Source organism: Nerophis ophidion, linkage group LG06 (genome assembly GCF_033978795.1).
Source record: "Nerophis ophidion isolate RoL-2023_Sa linkage group LG06, RoL_Noph_v1.0, whole genome shotgun sequence".
Taxonomy (NCBI): domain Eukaryota; kingdom Metazoa; phylum Chordata; class Actinopteri; order Syngnathiformes; family Syngnathidae; genus Nerophis; species Nerophis ophidion.
In genome coordinates this window covers 12,423,086-12,443,196 of record NC_084616.1, presented here as the reverse complement: position 1 = coordinate 12,443,196, position 20,111 = coordinate 12,423,086, and the positions used below count along the sequence as shown (strand labels likewise).

General features: G+C 42.4%; 1 protein-coding gene and 16 non-coding genes across 17 annotated transcripts in view; 16 read left to right on the top strand and 1 right to left on the bottom strand.

Moving 5' to 3' along the window:
• cd40 (CD40 molecule, TNF receptor superfamily member 5) overlaps nucleotides 1-20,111 on the bottom strand; it is a 55,807-nt gene that overhangs the window by 10,976 nt on the left and 24,720 nt on the right. The gene's annotated exons all lie outside the window — the stretch shown is intronic.
• Nucleotides 906-978, top strand: trnar-acg (transfer RNA arginine (anticodon ACG)). Its single transcript has one exon. It is a non-coding gene; the product is annotated as a tRNA-Arg (tRNA).
• Nucleotides 7,376-7,448, top strand: trnam-cau (transfer RNA methionine (anticodon CAU)). Its single transcript has one exon. It is a non-coding gene; the product is annotated as a tRNA-Met (tRNA).
• On the top strand, nucleotides 7,700-7,772 carry trnar-acg (transfer RNA arginine (anticodon ACG)). The gene has a single exon. It is a non-coding gene; the product is annotated as a tRNA-Arg (tRNA).
• Nucleotides 7,843-7,914, top strand: trnah-gug (transfer RNA histidin (anticodon GUG)). Its single transcript has one exon. It is a non-coding gene; the product is annotated as a tRNA-His (tRNA).
• Nucleotides 12,838-12,910, top strand: trnar-acg (transfer RNA arginine (anticodon ACG)). The gene has a single exon. It is a non-coding gene; the product is annotated as a tRNA-Arg (tRNA).
• Nucleotides 12,981-13,052, top strand: trnah-gug (transfer RNA histidin (anticodon GUG)). The gene has a single exon. It is a non-coding gene; the product is annotated as a tRNA-His (tRNA).
• Nucleotides 13,246-13,318, top strand: trnam-cau (transfer RNA methionine (anticodon CAU)). The gene has a single exon. It is a non-coding gene; the product is annotated as a tRNA-Met (tRNA).
• trnah-gug (transfer RNA histidin (anticodon GUG)) lies at nucleotides 13,714-13,785 on the top strand. The gene has a single exon. It is a non-coding gene; the product is annotated as a tRNA-His (tRNA).
• On the top strand, nucleotides 14,169-14,241 carry trnar-acg (transfer RNA arginine (anticodon ACG)). Its single transcript has one exon. It is a non-coding gene; the product is annotated as a tRNA-Arg (tRNA).
• On the top strand, nucleotides 14,577-14,649 carry trnam-cau (transfer RNA methionine (anticodon CAU)). Its single transcript has one exon. It is a non-coding gene; the product is annotated as a tRNA-Met (tRNA).
• trnah-gug (transfer RNA histidin (anticodon GUG)) lies at nucleotides 15,059-15,130 on the top strand. Its single transcript has one exon. It is a non-coding gene; the product is annotated as a tRNA-His (tRNA).
• On the top strand, nucleotides 15,649-15,721 carry trnar-acg (transfer RNA arginine (anticodon ACG)). The gene has a single exon. It is a non-coding gene; the product is annotated as a tRNA-Arg (tRNA).
• Nucleotides 16,057-16,129, top strand: trnam-cau (transfer RNA methionine (anticodon CAU)). Its single transcript has one exon. It is a non-coding gene; the product is annotated as a tRNA-Met (tRNA).
• Nucleotides 16,920-16,992, top strand: trnam-cau (transfer RNA methionine (anticodon CAU)). The gene has a single exon. It is a non-coding gene; the product is annotated as a tRNA-Met (tRNA).
• trnar-acg (transfer RNA arginine (anticodon ACG)) lies at nucleotides 17,245-17,317 on the top strand. Its single transcript has one exon. It is a non-coding gene; the product is annotated as a tRNA-Arg (tRNA).
• trnam-cau (transfer RNA methionine (anticodon CAU)) lies at nucleotides 18,522-18,594 on the top strand. Its single transcript has one exon. It is a non-coding gene; the product is annotated as a tRNA-Met (tRNA).

Below are 20,111 nucleotides of genomic sequence, written 5' to 3'. Positions count from 1 at the left end.
GCGATTTTAAACTAGAAAAACAAGTCAATGGCGTTTTAAAATCGTGTTTTTATCACCTTCGTCTTTTAGTAAAGGTTAAACCGTTTTTATCTTTTAACCTTTTTGAACAAGTGGTGCATGCTTTTATTTCAAGTGGCCTGGACTACTGCAATGCACTTTATGCTGGCATTAGCCAAAAAGCTCTCTCCCGGTTGCAGTTAGTCCAGAACGCGGCAGCACGACTTTTAACAGGGGCCAGGAAACGCCAGCATATAACCCCAATTCTTCAGAGTTTGCACTGGCTCCCTGTTCATTTTAGAATTGATTTTAAAACATTGCTGTTTGTTTTTAAATCTTTACATGGACTGGCACCTCAATATATCTCGGACCTCATCCAAATTTACATCCCTGCGCGCGCTCTGAGGTCCGAAAGCCAGCTCCAGCTCGTGGTGCCCAAGACCAGACTTAAGACCAGGGGAGACAGGGCCTTCTCTGTGGTCGGCCCTAAAGCTCTGGAACACTCTGCCGCTCCATGTTCAAACTGCTTCCACAGTGGAGTGTTTTAAGTCTCGTCTTAAGACCCACTTTTATTCTTTGGCTTTTAACACTACGTGAGTTGTGTGGTCCTCTGTGTTTTTTATACACTTTGATTTTTATTTTACTGTTTTAATTGATTTTACCCTTTAAAATAGTTTTTAATCATATTTGTTTTTATATTGTTTTTATTGGTTTTATTTTTATTCATTTTTTGTTTTATTCAGTCATTGGTGGAGCATAATATTGTTTTTAACATGGCTGTGCAGCACTTTGGAAACGTTATTGTTGTTTAAATGTGCTATATAAATAAAGTGGATTGGATTGGATTGGATTTTGCCAGAGTCAATAATCATCGTATCCAGTGTTACTCACCAAATCACCTTAATCAAGGGCTAGTGGCGCAATGGATAACGCGTCTGACTACGGATTAGAAGATTCTAGGTTCGACTCCTGGCTAGCTTGGCAAACTTTTGTACTTTAAACCAAAGTCAAAGTTCCGTATGTTAATCTGCTACAGCAAGAGTGATCAATATCTGTGTTCGTATAGTGGTTAGTACTCTGCATCGTGGCCGCAGGAACCCTGGTTCGAATCCCGTACATTAGGGATGTGAGTATCGATCCTGTGGTATCGATATATCGATACTCACACGCTACTCATTTGGCATCACTTTTCTGAAAAAAGTATCTATATAAACCAAAAAACGGCGTGTGGGGGGTGCAAGCATCACTTTCAGATGTTTTTGATTACTTACTTAACTTACTATGTGCTGGGACACCCCTGTACCTGGCAGAGTATAGAGCTGGCCCAGTCACGTCACAGGAGACAGCGAATGAGCGTCGTCAACGTGCAACACACACACAGCCAGCCGACAGCGATGCAGCCAGGCCAGGAGGTCAGCGCGGCCACAGATGCGGGAGCCGGAGGAATGGAAAAGCCAGAGACGCGATAATGGGAGACAAGAAACGAAGCGTGGTGTGGTGTTATTTTTCACCAGTAGACAAAGCCACGGCACGGTGCGACCTGTGTGACAAACAAGTGCCACACAGCAGAAAACACCAGCAATTTATTTAAACATATAAAGACCACACATCCCGAGAGCCACAGTGAGCTGGTAAAAAGACAGGCTCACGCTGCTGTGAAAGACCCTGCACCGCCACCCGCAGCCCGGCTGAAGACCCTGCACAAAAGTCTGCAAAAAAGCCAAGTGTATCCAGGTAGCCTAGTTAGTGTCCGACCTTTGACAGTGTAGTGATAAAGTCTATAAATATTCCGATCACAATCTACTAATAACATACACTTCAGGTGAAGGGGGAAATTATATCCAGTGTTGTCCAATTGTTGACTTAAAACAGGCATTGTTTTTTGTTATTTTTAGTAATGTTTACTGAAATTTTTTTTTTAAATGATTATCCTAAATTCAAATAATTTCCACACAGGGGAATTTACTGTTAGTTGAAAATTGCTTGATTATTTAAAACAAGATAAGAAAGAGATAACATTTGGAGATTCTTCATCTTTGCATTACAGTTTTATTTTTTTCCAAGAAAATTTTGAAATATATGATTGAATGGGATTTAGGTTTTAATCTGTAACATGATTTTTTCCATTTCGAAAACATTAGCCTATTTTATATTTCATTAATTGCTAATTATATCACAAACTTTAAAAAATAACTGCAGCTTCTTGCGATTCGGATTCGACAGTTAATTGGAAAGCCCTAATATCTCATTAAATCCTTAATATCTTTTATAACAAATACATTTTATCTTCCCTATTGTGACATGAAAATGTTATTCTTTTCAGATGAGTCTCATAGAGCACGTGAGATCACAACAAGCCTTGCCAAAATGATTGTGAAGGACTTGCAACCCATTTCAATAGTAGAGGACCAAGGTTTCCGGCATTTTATGAAGGTGGTAGATCCTCGATACCAGATCCCTAGTCGGAAATCCATGATGATAGGTGAAATTCCCAAACTGTACGAGCATGCACAAAAAACAGTAAAGGACTCTATGCAATCAGCAAGCAGTGTGGTTTTAACAACCGACATGTGGACTGCAAGAACCACTGAAGGTTATTTGACTCTGTCAGGACATTTTATTGACAAAGACTGGCAGATCAATCAACCAATCAATCAATGTTTACTTATATAGCCCTAAATCAATAGTGTCTCAAAGGGCTGCACAAACCACCACGACATCCTCGGTAGGCCCACATAAGGGCAAGGAAAACTCACACCCAGTGGGACATCGGTGACAATAATGACCCAGTGGGACGTCTGTGACAATGATGACTATGAGAACCTTAGAGAGGAGGAAAGCAATGGATGTCGAGCGGGTCTAACATGATACTGTGAAAGTTCAATCCACAATGGATCCAACACAGTCGCGAGAGTCCAGTCCAATCCAATCCAAAGCGGATCCAACACAGCAGCGAGAGTCCCGTTCCCAGCGGAGCCAGCAGGAAACCATCCCAAGCGGAGGCGGATCAGCATCGCAGAGATGTCCCCAGCCGATACACAGGCAAGCAGTACATGGCCACCGGATCGGACCGGACCCCCTCCACAAGGGAGAGTGGGACATAGAAGAAAAAGAAAAGAAACGGCAGATCAACTGGTCTAAAAAGGGAGTCTATTTAAAGGCTAGAGTATACAAATGAGTTTTAAGGTGAGACTTAAATGCTTCTACTGAGGTGGCATCTCGAACTGTTACCGGGAGGGCATTGCAGTCTTGCAACCTTGCAACAATCCATGTAGCTGTGCAGCACACAGCAGACAATATATCTGAACTCCTCAAAAAAACAACTGATGAATGGGGCATCACCAGTAAGGTTCATGCGGTTGTTACAGACAACGGAGCCAATATGGTCTCTGCTGTGCGTAAAACTTGTTGGAAACATATTCCTTGTTTTTCTCACACACTCAACCTCATTCTGAAGGACTCCATTAAGGCTGACACAAGTCTTGAGTCCAGCTTTGAGAAATGCAGTGCCATTGTTCGGTTCTTCCATCACAGCACCAGAGCAATTGACAAGCTAAAAGAAGTACAAAATCAGTTGAATTTACCACAGCATAAACTAATCCAAGCAGTAGATACTAGATGGAACTCTGTGTTGTACATGATTGACAGACTGTATGAGCAACAACAAGCCATCACAACAACACTTTGTCTTCTCGGAAGAAACAACATGTGCCTATGTGATGAAGAATGGTCCCACATTAGGCAGGCCAGTGATGTCCTCAGGCCTTTTGAAGAGGCCACCAAGGAGGTTTCAGCAGAGCAGTATGTCACGATTTCCAAAGTCATACCTCTGGTCTGTCTTCTTCTCCAGAAAGTAACCACATCTGCTGACCAGGATAACAGTCTGGCTTCACAACTTGCTGCACAATGCAAGCAAAGGTTCCAAAACATTGAACACAACCACACTCTTGCAGCCAGCACCTTTTTGGACATTCGCTTCAAAAACATTGTGTTCAGTGATTCTGCAAATGTGGATATGATTAAATCACGGATCATCACAGAAATGCAAGCCCTGGCCTGCGCCAAAACACAGTCAACAAGACATGAGGCCGACGCGACTGCATCAACTGTGACACAAGAGTCACCTGCTGAGTGCTCATCATCCAAGGGAATATGGCAGGAGTTTGACAGTCATGTTCTGGCTTTTCAGAGCAATCGCACAGCAAACACAGATGCGTATGTTGAAATGAGAAGATACATGGAGGAAAAGGTGATCCCAAGGATTGAGGACCCTTTGGTTTGGTGGAAAAAAAATGAAAACACATTCCCAATGCTGAACAAAGTTGCGAAAAAATACCTTGGAACTATTGCAACGTCTGTTCCAGCAGAGAGACTCTTCTCTAAGGCCGGAGAAATAATCAGCCAGAGGCGTAATCGTATCAAAGCAGAAAACGTGAACATGTTACTTCAGTAAAGTGTGACGTGTGATGACATATCTCAATCAATCAATCAATTTTTATTTATATAGCCCCAAATCACAAATGTCTCAAAGGACTGCACAAATCATTACGACTACAACATCCTCGGAAGAACCCACAAAAGGGCAAGGAAAACTCACACCCAGTGGGCAGAGAGAATTCACATCCAGTGGGACGCCAGCGACAATGCTGACTATGAGAAACCTTGGAGAGGACCTCAGATGTGGGCAACCCCCCTCTCTAGGGGACCGAAAGCAATGGATGTCGAGCGGGTCTAACATGATACTGTGAAAGTTCAATCCATAGTGGCTCCAGCACAGCCGCGAGAGTTCAGTTCAAGCTGATCCAAGACAGCAGCGAGAGTCCCGTCCACAGGAAACCATCTCAAGCGGATCAGCAGCGTAGAGATGTCCCCAACCGATACAGGCGAGCGGTCCATCCTGGGTCCCGACGAGCAGTCCATCCTGGGTCTCGACTCTGGACAGCCAGTACTTCATCCATGGTCATCGGACCGGACCCCCTCCACAAGGGAGGGGGGGACATAGGAGAAAGAAAAAAAGCGGCAGATCAACTGGTCTAAAAAGGAGGTCTATTTAAAGGCTAGAGTATACACATGAGTTTTAAGGTGAGACTTAAATGCTTCTACTGAGGTAGCATCTCGAACTGTTACCGGGAGGGCATTCCAGAGTACTGGAGCCCGAACGGAAAACGCTCTATAGCCCGCAGACTTTTTTTGGGCTCTAGGAATCACTAATAAGCCGGAGTCTTTTGAACGCAGATTTCTTGCCGGGACATACGGTACAAGACAATCGGCAAGATAGGCTGGAGCTAGACCGTGTAGTATTTTATACGTAAGTAGTAAAACCTTAAAGTCACATCTTAAGTGCACAGGAAGCCAGTGCAGGTGAGCCAGTACAGGCGTAATGTGATCAAACTTTCTTGTTCTTGTCAAAAGTCTAGCAGCCGCATTTAGTACCAACTGTAATCTTTTAATGCTAGACATGGGGAGACCCGAAAATAATACGTTACAGTAATCGAGACGAGACGTAACAAACGCATGGATAATGATCTCGGCGTCTTTAGTGGACAGAATGGAGCGAATTTTAGCGATATTACGGAGATGAAAGAAGGCCGTTCTAGTAACGCTTTTAATGTGTGCCTCAAAGGAGAGAGTTGGGTCGAAGATAATACCCAGATTCTTTACCGTGTCGCCTTGTTTAATTGTTTGGTTGTCAAATGTTAGAGTTGTATTATTAAATAGAGGTCGGTGTCTAGCAGGACCGATAATCAGCATTTCCGTTTTTTTGGCATTAAGTTGCAAAAAGTTAGCGGACATCCATTGTTTAATTTCATTAAGACACGCTTCCAACTGACTACAATCCGGCGTGTTGGTCAGCTTTAGGGGCATGTAGAGTTGGGTGTCATCAGCATAACAGTGAAAGCTAATACCGTATTTGCGTGTGATGTCACCTAGCGGCAGCATGTAGATGCTAAAGAGTGCAGGGCCAAAGACCGAACCCTGGGGAACTCCACACGTTACCTTAACATAGTCCGAGGTCACATTGTTATGGGAGACTCACTGCATCCTATCAGTAAGATAAGAGTTAAACCATGACAGGGCTGAGTCTGACATACCAATTCGTGTTTTGATCCATCCATCCATCCATTTCCTACCGCTTATTCCCTTTTGGGGTCGCGGGGGGTGCTGGCGCCTATCTCAGCTACAATCGGGCGGAAGGCGGGGTACACTCTGGACAAGTCGCCACCTCATCGCAGGGCCAACACAGATAGACAGACAACATTCACACTCACATTCACACACTAGGGCCAATTTAGTGTTGCCAATCAACCTATCCCCAGGTGCATGTCTTTGGAAGTGGGAGGAAGCCGGAGTACCCGGAGGGAACCCATGCATTCACGGGGAGAACATGCAAACTCCACACAGAAAGATCCCGAGCCTGGGTTTGAACCCAGGACTGCAGGAGCTTCGTATTGTGAGGCAGACGCACTAACCCCTCTGCCACCGTGAAGCCTCATGTTTTGATACGCTCTAATAAAATATTATGATCGACGGTATCGAAAGCAGCGCTAAGATCGAGGAGCAGCAACATAGATGACGCATCAGAATCCATCGTTAGCAATAGATCATTAGTCATTTTTGCCAGGGCTGTCTCAGTCGAGTGATTTGCCCTGAAACCGGATTGAAAGGTTTCACATAGATTGTTAAACGCTAAGTGTTCATTTAGCTGCTCTGCAACAATTTTTTCGAGGATTTTCGATTGATCTCGAGTACACTAAAGGTGTGATGGTGTCAGACATTTTTGTAGATCATTTTTCCAAGTTCATTTTCTCAGGGAACTGTCTTTCGTATGCAGGTTTATAGGACAAGAAAATCCTAGTTTATTGTGATAAGGAAATTATTGACTTTGCTTCAGAGAAGTGTTATAAGTTTACTTCCACAAAGAAGTTTGAAACATAACATTGTTATAAATAATTTTTTAAAGCTTTTTCTACCAATACTTTGAGAAAAAAGAAAAGTGAAAATGTGTATATTTTTTGTTTATATTTAATTTATTTTTCATATTTATGTTATTTATTTTAATTTTACTTAAATTTTATATTGACCATAATAAATGTGGTATAAATGGTCTGTATTTGTCTTGTGATTTGTCTTAAATAATAACAATAGTAATAATATTTTTGACTGACAAAAATTGCCAATAATAAATTAATGGTATCGGTATCAGTATCTTTTAGTGTGTTATCTAAAAATATTTATTTTTGGACATTATGTTGTTAAGTGGAATAACAATGAAAAGCTACAGTCTAGCCTCGTGCTCCCAATGTGTTGTTCAAATTGCAATTTTTAAGACATCGTATAGTGGTGACGTAACAACTGGTGAGCTAAACTTATTGTCATGGCCTCGTTAGCGCAGTAGGTAGCGCGTCAGTCTCATAATCTGAAGGTCGTGAGTTCAATCCTCACACGGGGCATGTGTTTTTTGTTTTAGCGGGTTGGAATCCCTTCATTGTCACTGTTCAAAGAGGAATTGTGATTTTTGGGGGAATTTTGTCTATTATTCAAAATCCCTAGTGCCATTAGCTCGATCCTCACACGGGGAAGTCATGTATCTTTTCAGTGTGTTTGAGTTCCTTCATGGTCACTGCATTGTCAGTGTTTAACCCCTTTTGCCAGAGTCAACAATCTACGTGTCCAGCCTTGTTCACCCGTACGCTCTAAAAAAGGGCTAGTGGCGCAATGGATAACGCGTCTGACTACGGATCAGAAGATTCTAGGTTCGACTCCTGGCTAGCTCAGCAAACTTTTGTACTTTAACCCGGAGTCAAAGTTACGTAGGTTAATTTGCTGTAGCAACAACAGTTTACAGCTGTGATGGTATAGTGGTTAGTACTCTGGGTTGTGGCCGCAGGAACCCTGGTTCGAATCCGGGTCACAGCAACCAAGCTTCTCACAGTGAGTCTTGTTGTGTGTAAACTAAAAACATTCCTTTTTTGACGTTAAGTGGAATAACAATGAAAAATTACAGTCTAGCCTTAAAAAAAATTGCAATTTTTAAGACAACGTATAGTGGTGACGTCACAACTTGTGAGCTAAGACTGTTGTCATAGCCTCGTTAGCGCAGTTGGTCTTTTCAGTGAGTTTGAGTTCCTTCATGGTCACTGCATTGTCAGTGTTTAACCCCTTTTGCCAGAGTCAACAATCTACATGTCCAGCCTTATTCACCAGAACTCTTTAAACGAGGGCTAGTGGCGCAATGGACAACGCGTCTGAATACGGATCAGAAAATTCTAGATTTGACTCCTGGCTACCTCGGCAAACTTTTGTACTTTAACCCGGAGTCAAAGTAACGTAGTTTAATTAGCTGTAGCAAGGACAATTAACAGCTGTGATCGTATAGTGGTTAGTACTCTGCGTTGTGGCCGCAGGAGCCCCGATTCAAATCCGTGTCACAGCAACCAAGTTTCTTGCAGTGGGTCAGTTTGTGAGCTATCTGAAAATATTTCTTTTTTGACATCATGTTGTTAAGTGGAATAAGAAAGAGAAGCTACAGTCCAGCCCTGTGCTCCCGACTAGTTGTTCAGACTGCAAGTGGCACATGGGACTATGTATCTGACTATGGATCAGAAAATTCTAGCCTCTACTCCTGGCAAGCCCGGGAGGCTTTGGCAATTTAACCTGAAATCAGAGGTGTTGGAGGTAAACTTTCTGTAGAAAAAAATGGTTGACACCTGTGATCACATAGTTGTTAGTACTTTGCATTGTGGCTACAGCAAACCTGGTTCAAATCTAGGTTGCGGCAGTTAAAAACTGCGCAGTTAGTCTGTCATCTAAAGAGACCTATTTTTCAATGTTACATTTTTGGATAACGTATCAAACTAATGCAATGCTGACAAATTTATGGAATACTATAATTTTCCTTAGAAAACTTTTCTTTCTTGAAAAGTTACAAACATTTTAAATGAAATATACATATTTTTTAATAATAGTTGAATTGTTTGTTTGAAAAAAATTGGGTACCAAAATATTGGTATCGAGAAAACCCTAATCTGTAGATTGAAGTCTCTGCAGAGAGTGGTGAGGACGGCAGAAAAGATCATCGGGACTTCTCTTCCTCCTATCTTGGAGATCACAAAAAGCCGCTGCCTGACCAGGGCTCAGAAAATCTGCAGGGACTCCTCCCACTTCCCAACAAGGACTGTTTTCCTTGCTGGACTCTAGAAAGAGGTTCTGCAGCCTCCGTAGCAGAAGTTCTGTAACAGCTTCTTCCCTCAGGCCGTAAGACTCTTGAACGCATTAAAATAATCCCCTCAATTCCCCCCCAAAATGGATTAACTCGCTGGAATGTAACAACAATACAACATACATCCATACACCTGGATGCATATGCAAAAGTGCAATTTATTTATCTGTAGTATTTATTTATATCTGCACCTTATTGCTCTTTTATCCTGCACTACCACCAGCTAATGCAAAATAAAAATGTGTTCTTATCTGTACTGACGTGACGTAATTGGAGTCTTGTATAGGTCAATAATTCATAATGACATTGATTTTGATTCATTATTATTTTTAAAAAAAGAAACAGCTTGCATGGCAGCTTTGTGTTATTAGAGTCAACATTGCAACATTTTCTTGTTACATTTCACCCGTTTGCTCTTTTATACCACTTTTTACGTTATAAAAATTTTTCAATCGTGATTTTAAAATGTGCCATGGGGCCGTTAGAAAATTACCTGCGGGCTGTAAATGGCCCCTGGGCCGGGGGGCCATTCATTCACTTTCTTCTTTCCTTTGTGGATCTAAACTTTACAGCTGCTGCTAGTATTTTCTATTTTTTGATTTATTGTGTTGCAGGGCAGGGGCCTTGTTTTTTGATTGATTGATTGATACTTTTATTAGTAGATTGCACAGTACAGTACATATTCCGTACAATTGACCACTAAATGGTAACACCCAAATAAGTTTTTCAACTTGTTTAAGTCGGGGTCCACGTTAATCAATTCATGGTACAAATATATACTATCAACATAAAACAGTCATCACACAGGTTGATCATCATAGTATGTACATTGAATTATTTACAATCCGGGGGGTGGGATGAGGAGCTTTGGTTGATATCAGAACTTCAGTCATCAACAATTGCATCAACAGAGAAATGTGGACATTGAAACAGTGTAGGTCTTATTTAGTAGGATATGTACAGCCAGCAGAGAACATAGTGAGTTCAGATAGCATAAGAACAAGTATATACATTAGAAGTACATTTGAGTTGTTTATAATCCGGGGAGATGGGATGTGAATGGAGGAGGGTATTAGTAAAGTGTTGAAGTTGCCTGGAGGTGTTGTTTTAGAGCGGTTTTGAAGGAATATAGAGATGCACTTACTTTTATACCTGTTGGGAGTGCATTCCACATTGATGTGGCATAGAAAGAGAATGAGTTAAGACCTTTGTTAGATCGAAATCTGGGTTTAACGTGGTTTGTGGTGCTCCCCCTGGTGTTGTGGTTATGGCGGTCATTTACGTTAAGGAAGTAATTTGACATGTACTTCGGTATCAAGGAGGTGTAGCGGATTTTATAGACTAGGCTCAGTGCAAGTTGTTTTACTCTGTCCTCCACCCTGAGCCAGCCCACTTTGGAGAAGTGGGTTGGATTGAGGTGTGATCTGGGGTGGAGGTCTAAAAGTAACCGGATTATCTTATTCTGGGATGTTTGGAGTCTAGATTTGAGGGTTTTGGAGGTGCTGGGGTACCAGGAGGTGCAAGCGTAATCGAAAAAGGGTTGAATGAGAGTTCCCGCTAGAATCCTCAAGGTGCTTTTGTTGACCAGAGAGGAGATTCTGTAGAGGAATCTCGTTCTTTGGTTGACCTTTTTGATCACCTTGGTTGCCATTTTATCACAGGAAAGATTAGCCTCTAGAATGGAACCTAGGTAGGTGATCTCATCCTTCCTGGTGATAACAATGTCAGCCACTTTTATAGTGAAGTCATTGACTTTAAGAAGGTTGATGTGGGACCCAAATAGGATGGATTCCGTTTTACCTAAGTGTATGGATAGCTTGTTGTCAGCGAGCCAGGTGCAAATATTGAGGAGTTCAGCACTGAGGATTTGTTCCACCTGTGACTTGTCCTTGCCGGATACCAGCAGGGCCGAGTCATCCGCAAACAGGAACAATTCACAGTGGCATGCTGATGGCATGTCATTCACGTATATTAGGAACAGTAAAGGTCCTAGTATACTGCCTTGGGGGACTCAACAGCTTACTGAGAGGGGAGGGGACATGGTGCCGTTCACCTCTACCACCTGTTTCCTCTCCTCCAAGTAAGATTGCATCCAGCTTGATGAGGTTTCGTTGAATCCGATTGCTCGGAGCTTATCCAACAGTACAGCGTGGATAACGGTGTCAAAGGCCTTCTGAATGTCCAGCATGACCATGCCGCAGTATTTGCCCGCGTCCACCTCATGTTTGATGTGGTCGGTCAGATAGAGAAGGCATGTGTCAGTGGAGTGGTTAGTTCTGAAGCCGGATTGGAATTTGTACATTAGTTTATTAGTAGCAAGGTATCTATCAACCTGTTCATAAACTATTTTCTCCATTACTTTCGAAATGGAACTGAGAATAGAAACAGGTCGGTAGTTACCGGGTTCTAATTTGCTTCCTTTTTATAAAGGGGGGTTACTCTTGCTATCTTGAAATCCTTGGGTACTTGGCCTTGTTTGATTGAGAGGTTTATTATATGAGTGATTATTGGGGCAATGGTGGTGGCAGAGTCCATGAGGAATCTGGAGGGGATATTGTCAAGGCCGGTGGACTTGTTTGGGTGGAGCGCGCTCAATTTATTAAGCACCTCGTTAGCTGAGACCATTTCTAATTGGAAATTGTTGTTGACTACTCCTAGCTTTCTGTAGAAGTACATTGTCACTGTTCAAAGAGGAAATGTGATTTTTGGGCAGAATTTTGCCTATTATTCAAAATCCCTAGTGCCATTAGCTCGATCCTCACACGGGGCAGTCATGTTTCTTTTCAGTGTGTTTGAGTTATTTCATGGTCACTGTAATGTCAGTGTTTAACCTCTTTTGCCTGAGTCAACAGTCCACGGGTCCAGTGTTATTCTCCAGAGACGCATAATCTAGAGCTAGTGGCGCAATGGATAACACATTTGACTACGGATTAGAAGATTCTAAATTCGACTCCTGGCTAGCTCGGGATACTTTTCTACTTTAACCCGGAGTCAAAGTTACGTAGGTTAATTTGCTGAAGCAATGAAAGGTAGCAACTGTGATAGTATAGTGGTTAGTACTCTGCGTTATGGCCGCAGGAACCCTGGTTCAATCCAGGTCACAGCAACCAAATTTCTTGCAGTGTGTCTTTTTGTGTGTTATCTAAAATATTTCTTTTTTGACATTAGGTTAAGTGGAATAACAATGAAAAGCTACAGTCTAGCCTCGTGCTCCCGATGTGTTGTTCAAATTGCAATTTTTAAGACATTGTATAGTGGTGATGTCTCAATTAGTGAGCTAAGAATGACTCCCATATCTTCGTTAGCGCAGTAGGTAGCATGTCAGTCTCATAATCTGAAGTCTGTGAGTTCAATCCTCACAAAAGGCATGTGTTTTTTGTTTTAGCGGGTTGGAATCCCTTCATTGTCACTGTTCAAAGAGGAACTCAGATTTTTGGCCGGAATTTTGTCTATTATTCAAAATCCCTAGTGCCATTAGCTCGATCCTCACACGGGGCAGTCATGTTTCTTTTCAGTGAGTTTGAGTTCCTTCATGGTCACTGCATTGTCAGTGTTTAACCCCTTTTGCCTGAGTCAGTAATCTACGTGTCCAGTGTTACTCACAAGAACAGCTCAAACAAGGGCTAGTGGCGCAATGGATGACGCGTCTGACTACGGATCAGAAGATTCTAGGTTCGACTCCTGGCTAGCTCGGCAAGCTTTTGTACTTTAAACCAAAGTCAAAGTTCCGTATATTAATTTGCTATAGCATGAGTGATCAACAGCTGTGATCGTATAGTGGTTAGTACTCTGCGTTGTGGCCGCAGGAACCCCGGTTCAAATCCGGGTCATAGCAACCATATTTCTTGCAGTGTGTCTTTTTGTGTGTTAACTAAAAATATTTCTTTTTTGACATTATGTTGTTAAGCGGAATAACAATGAAAAGTTACAGTCTAGCCTAGAGCTCCCGATGTGTTGTTCAAATTGCAATTTTTAAGACATCGTATAGTGGTGACGTCTCAACTAGTGAGCTGAGTATGACTCCCAAAGCCTCGTTAGCGTAGTAGGTAGCGCTTCAGTCTCATAATCTGAAGGTCGTGAGTTCAATCCTCACATGAAGCATTTGTTTTTTGTTTTAGCGGGTTGGAATCCCTTCATTGTCACTGTTCAAAGAGGAACTGTGATTTTTGGGCGGAATTTTGTCTATTATTCAAAATCCCTAGTGCCATTAGCTCGATCCTCACACGGGGCAGTCATGTTTCTATTCAGTGAGTTTGAGTTCCTTCATGGTCACTGCATTGTCAGTGTTTAACCTCTTTTGCCAGAGTCAGTAATCTTCGTGTCCAGTGTTACTCACCGGATTAACTTAAACAAGGGCTAGTGGCGCAATGGATAATAAGTTTGACTACGGATCAGGAGATTCTAGGTTTGACTCCTGGCTAGCTCGGCAAGCTTTTGTACTTTAAACCAAAGTCAAAGTTCCGTATGTTAATTTGCTATAGGAAAAGCGATCTACAGCTGTGATCGTATAGTGGTTAGTACTCTGCGTTGTGGCCGCAGGAACCCCGGTTCGAATCCGGGTCACAGCAATCAAATTACTTGCAGTGTGTCTTTTTGTGTGTTAACTAAAAATATTTCTTTTTTGACATTAGGTTAAGTGGAATAACAATGAAAAGCTACAGTCTAGCCTCGTGCTCCCGATGCGTTGTTCAAATTGCAATTTTTAAAACATCGTATAGTGGTGACGTTTCAACTAGTAGGCTAAGGTTGAATCTCATAGCCTCGTTAGCGCGGTAGGTAGCGCGTCAGTCTCATAATCTGAAGGTCGAGAGTTCAATCCTCAGACGGGGCATGTGTTTCTTTTCAGTGAGTTTGAGTTCCTTCATGGTCACTGCATTGTCAGTGTTTAACCCCTTTTGCCAGAGTCAATAATCCACGTGTCCAGTGTTACTCACCAATACAGCTGAAACAAGGGCTAGTGGCGCAATGGATAACGCGTCTGACTACGGATCAGAAGATTCTAGGTTCGACTCCTGGCTAGCTCGGCAAATTTTTGTACTATAACCCAGACTCAAAGTTCCGTATGTTAATTTGCTATAGCAAGAGTGATCAACAGCTGTGATCGTATAGTGGTTAGTACTCTGCGTTGTGGCCGCAGGAACTACGGTTTGAATCTGGGTCACAGCAACCAAATTTCTTGCAGTGTGTCTTTTAGTGTGTTATCTAAAAATGTTTCTTTTTTGACATTATGTTGTTAAGTGGAATAACAATGAAAAGTTACAGTCTAGCCTCGTGCTCCCGATGTGTTGTTCAAATTGCAATTTTTAAGACATCGTATAGTGGTGACGTTTCAACTAGTGAGCTAAGGTTGAATCTCATAGCCTCGTTAGCGCAGTAGGTAGCGCGTCAGTCTCATAATCTGAAGGTCGTGAGTTCAATCCTCACACGGGGCATTTGTTTTTTGTTTTAGCGGGTTGGAATCCCTTCATTGTCACTGTTCAAAGAGGAATTGTGATTTTTGGGGGGAATTTTGTCTATTATTCAAAATCCACAGTGCCATTAGCTTGATCGGCAGTCATGTTTCTTTTCAGTGGGTTTGAGTTCCTTCATGGTCACTGCATTGTCAGTGTTTAACCCCTTTTGCCAGACTCAACAGTCTATGTGTCCAGTGTTATTTTCCAGAATGTGGAAAACAAGGGCTAGTGGCGCAATGGATAACGCATCTGACTACAGAGCAGAAGATTCAAAGATTGACTCGTAGCTAATATGGCATTCTTTTGTACTTTAATCCGGAGTCAAAGTTCCGTAGGTTAATTTGCTACAACAAGAATGGTTAACAACTGTGGCCGCAGGAACCCCGTTGCTGTGATCGTATAGTGGTTAATACTCTGCGTTGTGGCCGCAGGAACCCTGGTTCGAATCCGGGTCACAGCAACCAAGTTTCTTGCAGTGTGTCTTTTTGTGTGTTAACTAAAAATATTTCTTTTTTGACATTATGTTGTTAAACGGAATAACAATGAAAAATTACAGTCTAGCCTCGTGCTCCCGATGTGTTGTTCAAATTGCAATTTTTAAGACATCGTATAGTGGTGACGTCTCAACTAGTGAGCTAAGTATGATTACCAAAGCCTTGTTAGCGCAGTAGGTAGCGCGTCATTCTCATAATCTAAAGGTCGTGAGTTGGATCCTCACACGGGGCATGTGTTTTTTGTTTTAGCGGGTTGAAATCCCTTCATTGTCACTGTTCAAAGGGGAATTATGATTTTTGGGCGGAATTTTGCCGGTTGTTTAAAATCCCTAGTGCCATTAGCTCGATCCTCACACGGGGCAGTCATGTTTCTTTTCAGTGAGTTTGAGTTCCTTCATGGTCACTGCATTGTCAGTGTTTAACCCCTTTTGCCAGAGTCAATACTCTACGTGTCCAGTGTTACTCACCAGATGAACTTAAACAAGGGCTAGTGGCGCAATGGATAACGCGTCTGACTACGGATCTGAAGATTCTAGGTTCGACTCCTGGCTAGCTCGGCAAGCTTTTGGACTTTAAACCAAAGTCAAAGTTTCGTATGTTAATTTGCTATAGCAAGAGTGATCAACAGCTGTGATCGTATAGTGGTTAGTACTCTGAGTTGTGGCCGCAGGAACCCCGGTTGGAATCCGGGTCATAGCAACCATATTTCTTGCAGTGTGTCTTTTTGTGTGTTAACTAAAAATATTTATTTTTTGACATTATGTTGTTAAGCGGAATAACAATGAAAAGCTACAGTCTAGCCTCGTGCTCCCGATGTGTTGTTCAAATTGCAATTTTTAAGACATTGTATAGTGGTGACGTCTCAACTAGTGAGCTAAGTATGACTCCCATAGCCTCGTTAGCGCAGTAGGTAGCGCGTCAGTCTCATAATCTGAAGGTCGAGAGTTCGATCCTCACACGGGGCAGTCATGTTTCTTTTCAGTGTGTTTGAGTTCCTTCATGGTCACTGCATTGTCAGTGTTTAACCCCTTTTGCCAGAGTCAACAATTTACATGTCCAGTGTTACTTACCAGAGTAGGTTACACAAGGGCTAGTGGTGCAATGGATAAAGCGTCTGACTACGGATCAGAAGATTCTAGGTTTGACTCCTGGCTAGCTCGGCAAGCTTTTGTACTTTAAACCAAAGTCAAAGTTCCGTATGTTAATTTGCTATAGCAAGAGTGATCAACAGCTGTGATCGTATAGTGGTTAGATAGATAGATAGATAGATAGTACTTTATTGATTCCTTCAGGAGAGTTCCTTCAGGAAAATTAAAATTCCAGCAGCAGTGTACAGAGTTCAGATCAATTTAAAGTAAAAAGTAAATAATGGGGGTTTAAAAGGAAACAAAATAGAGAAATATTACAAAAAGAATAAAAACAATGGGAATAACAATATAACAGTAAAATAAGAATATAACAAGACAAAGTAGGCAGTAGTGACCATGTTATGAAAACGTATTGCACTGTTAGTACTCTGCGTTGTGGCCGCAGGAACCCTGGTTCGAATCCGAGTCACAGCAACAAAGTTTCTTGCAGTGGGTCTTTTTGTGTTTTATCTAAAAATATTCATTTTTGGACATTATGTTGTTAAGCGGAATAACAATGAAAAGCTACAGTCTAGCCTCGTGCTCCCGATGTGTTGTTCAAATTGCAATTTTTAAGACATTGTATAGTGGTGACGTCTCAACTAGTGAGCTAAGTATGACTCCCATAGCCTCGTTAGCGCAGTAGGTAGCGCGTCAGTCTCATAATCTGAAGGTCGTGAGTTCAATCCTCACACGGGGCATGTGCTTTTTGTTTCAGCAGGTTGAAATCCCTTCATTGTCACTGTTCAAAGAGGAACTGTGATTTTTTGGGGGAATTTTGCCTATTATTCAAAATCCCTAGTGCCATTAGCTCGATCCTCACACGGGGCAGTCATGTTTCTTTTCAGTGAGTTTGAGTTCCTTCATGGTCACTGCATTGTCAGTGTTTAACCCCTTTTGCCAGAGTCAATAATCTTCGTGTCCAGTGTTACTCACCAGATCAGCTTAAACAAGGGCTAGTGGCGCAATGGATAACGCGTCTGACTACGGATCAGAAGATTCTAGGTTCGACTCCTGGCTAGCTCGGCCAGCTTTTGTACTTTAAACCAAAGTCAAAGTTTCGTATGTTAATTTGCTATAGCAAGAATTTTCAACAGCTGTGATCGTATAGTGGTGAGTACTCTGCGTTGTGGCCGCAGGAACCCCGGTTCGAATCCAGGTCACAGCAACCAAATTACTTACCGTGTGGCCTTTTGTGTGTTAACTAAAAATATTCCTCTTTTGACATTAGGTTAAGTGGAATAACAATGAAAAGCTACAGTCGTGCTCCCGATGTCCATCCATCCATTTTCTGCCGCTTATTCCCGTTCGGGGTCGCGGGGGGCGCTGGCGCCTATCTCAGCTACAATCGGGCGGAAGGCGGGGTACACCCTGGACAAGTCGCCACCTCATCGCAGGGCCAACACAGATAGACAGACAACATTCACACTCACATTCACACACTAGGGCCAATTTAGTGTTGCCAATCAACCTATCCCCAGGTGCATGTCTTTGGAAGTGGGAGGAGGCCGGAGTACCCGGAGGGAACCCACACATTCACGGGGAGAACATGCAAACTCCACGCAGAAAGATCCCGAGCCTGGATTTGAACCCAGGACTGCAGGAACTTCGTATTGTGAGGCAGACACACTAACCCCTCTTCCACCGTGAAGCTATAATTCAAAATCCCTAGTGCCATTAGCTCGATCCTCACGCGGGGCAGTCATGTTTCTTTTCAGTGAGTTTGAGTTCCTTCATGGTCACTGCATTGTCAGTGTTTAACCCCTTTTGCCTGAGTCAACAGTCTAAGGGTCCAGCGTTATTCTCCAGAAAGGGTAATCAAGGGCTAGTGGCGCAATGGATAATGCGTCTGACTACAGCTCAGAAGATTCTAGGTTCGACTCCTTGCAAGCTTGGAAAACTTTTGTACTTTAACCCGGAGTCAAAGTTACGTAGGTTAATTTGCTGTAGCAGTGAAATTTAGCAGCAGTGATAGTATAGTGGTTAGTACTCTGCATTGTGGCTGCGGGAACCCTGGTTCAAATCCGGGTCTCAGCAATAAAGTTTCTTGCAGTGGGTCTTTTAATATGTTATCTAAAAATATTTATTTTTGGACATTATGTTGTAAAGCGGAATAACAATGAAAAGCTACAGTCTAGCCTCGTGCTCCCGATGTGTTGTTCAAATTGCAATTTTTAAGACATCGTACAGTGGTGACGTCTCAACTAGTGAGCTGATTATGATTCCCATAGTCTCGTTAGTGCAGTAGGTAGCGCGTCAGTCTCATAATCTGAAGGTTGTGAGTTCAATCCTCACATGGGGCATGTGTTTTTTGTTTTAGCGGGTTGGAATCCCTTCATTGTCACTGTTCAAAGAGGAACTGTGATTTTTGGGCGTAATTTTGTCTATTATTCAAAATCCCTAGTGCCATTAGCTCGATCCTCACACGGGGCAGTCATGTTTCTTTTCAGTGATTTTGAGTTCCTTCATGGTCACTGCATTGTCAGTGTTTAACCCCTTTTGCCTGAGTCAACAGTCTAAGGGTCCAGCGTTATTCTCCAGAAAGGGTAATCAAGTGCTAGTGGCGCAATGGATAATGCGTCTGACTACGGATCAGAAGATTCTAATTTTGACTCCTGGCTAGCTCGGCAAGCTTTTGTACTTTAAACCAAAGTCAAAGTTCCGTATGTTAATTTGCTGTAGCAAGTGTGAATGACAGCTGTGATCGTATAGTGGTTAGTACTCTGCGTTGTGGCCGCAGGAACCCCGGTTCGAATCTGGGTCACGGCAATCAAATTACTTGCAGTGTGTATTTTTGTGTGTTAACTAAAAAATATTTCTTTTTTGACATTAGGTTAAGTGGAATAACGATGAAAAGCTACAGTCTAGCCTCGTGCTCCCCATGTGTTGTTCAAATTGCAATTTTTAAGACATCGTATAGTGGCGACGTAACAGCTGGTGAGCTAAGTATGACTCCCATAGTCTCGTTAGCGCAGTAGCTAGCGCGTCAGTCTCATAATCTGAAGGTCGTGAGTTCAATCCTCACACGGGGGATTTGTTATTTGTTTTAGCGGGTTGGAATCCCTTCATTGTCACAGTTCAAAGAGGAACTGTCATTTTTGGGGGGAATTTTGTCTATTATTCAAAATCCCTAGTGCCATTAGCTCGATCCTCACACGGGGCAGTCGTGTTTCTTTTCAGTGTGTTTGAGTTCCTTCATGGTCACTGCATTGTCAGTGTTTAACCCCTTTTGCCAGAGTCAGTAATCTACGTGTCCAGTGTTACTTAACAGAGAAGCCTAAACAAGGGCTAGTGGTGCAATGGATAACGCGTCTGACTACGGATCAGAAGGTTCTATGTTTGACTCCTGGCTAGCTCGGTAAGCTTTTGTACTTTAAACCAAAGACAAGGTTTCGTATGTTAATTTGCTATACCAAGAGTGACCTACAGCGGTGATCGTATAGTGGTTAGTACTCTGTGTTGTGGCCGCAGGACCCACGGTTTAAATCCGGGACACAGCAACCAAGTTTCTTTTAGTGGGTGTAAACAAAAAATATTTATTTTTTGACAACATTTTGTTTAGTGGAATAACAAAGAAAAGCTACAATCCAGCCTCGTGCTCCCGATGTGTTGTTCACATTGCAATTTTTAAGTCTCCGAAACAATAATAACAATTAAAAAAGGAAAATGAATGATCCTGAATGAATAAACGATGGCCATTGTTGTCAAAGTGAACGTTTTAGTTATAGTGGCGACGTAACAACTGCTGAGTTTAACCTGCTGTCATGGCCTCGTTAGCGCGGTAGGTAGCGCGTCAGTCTCATAATCTGAATGTCGTGAG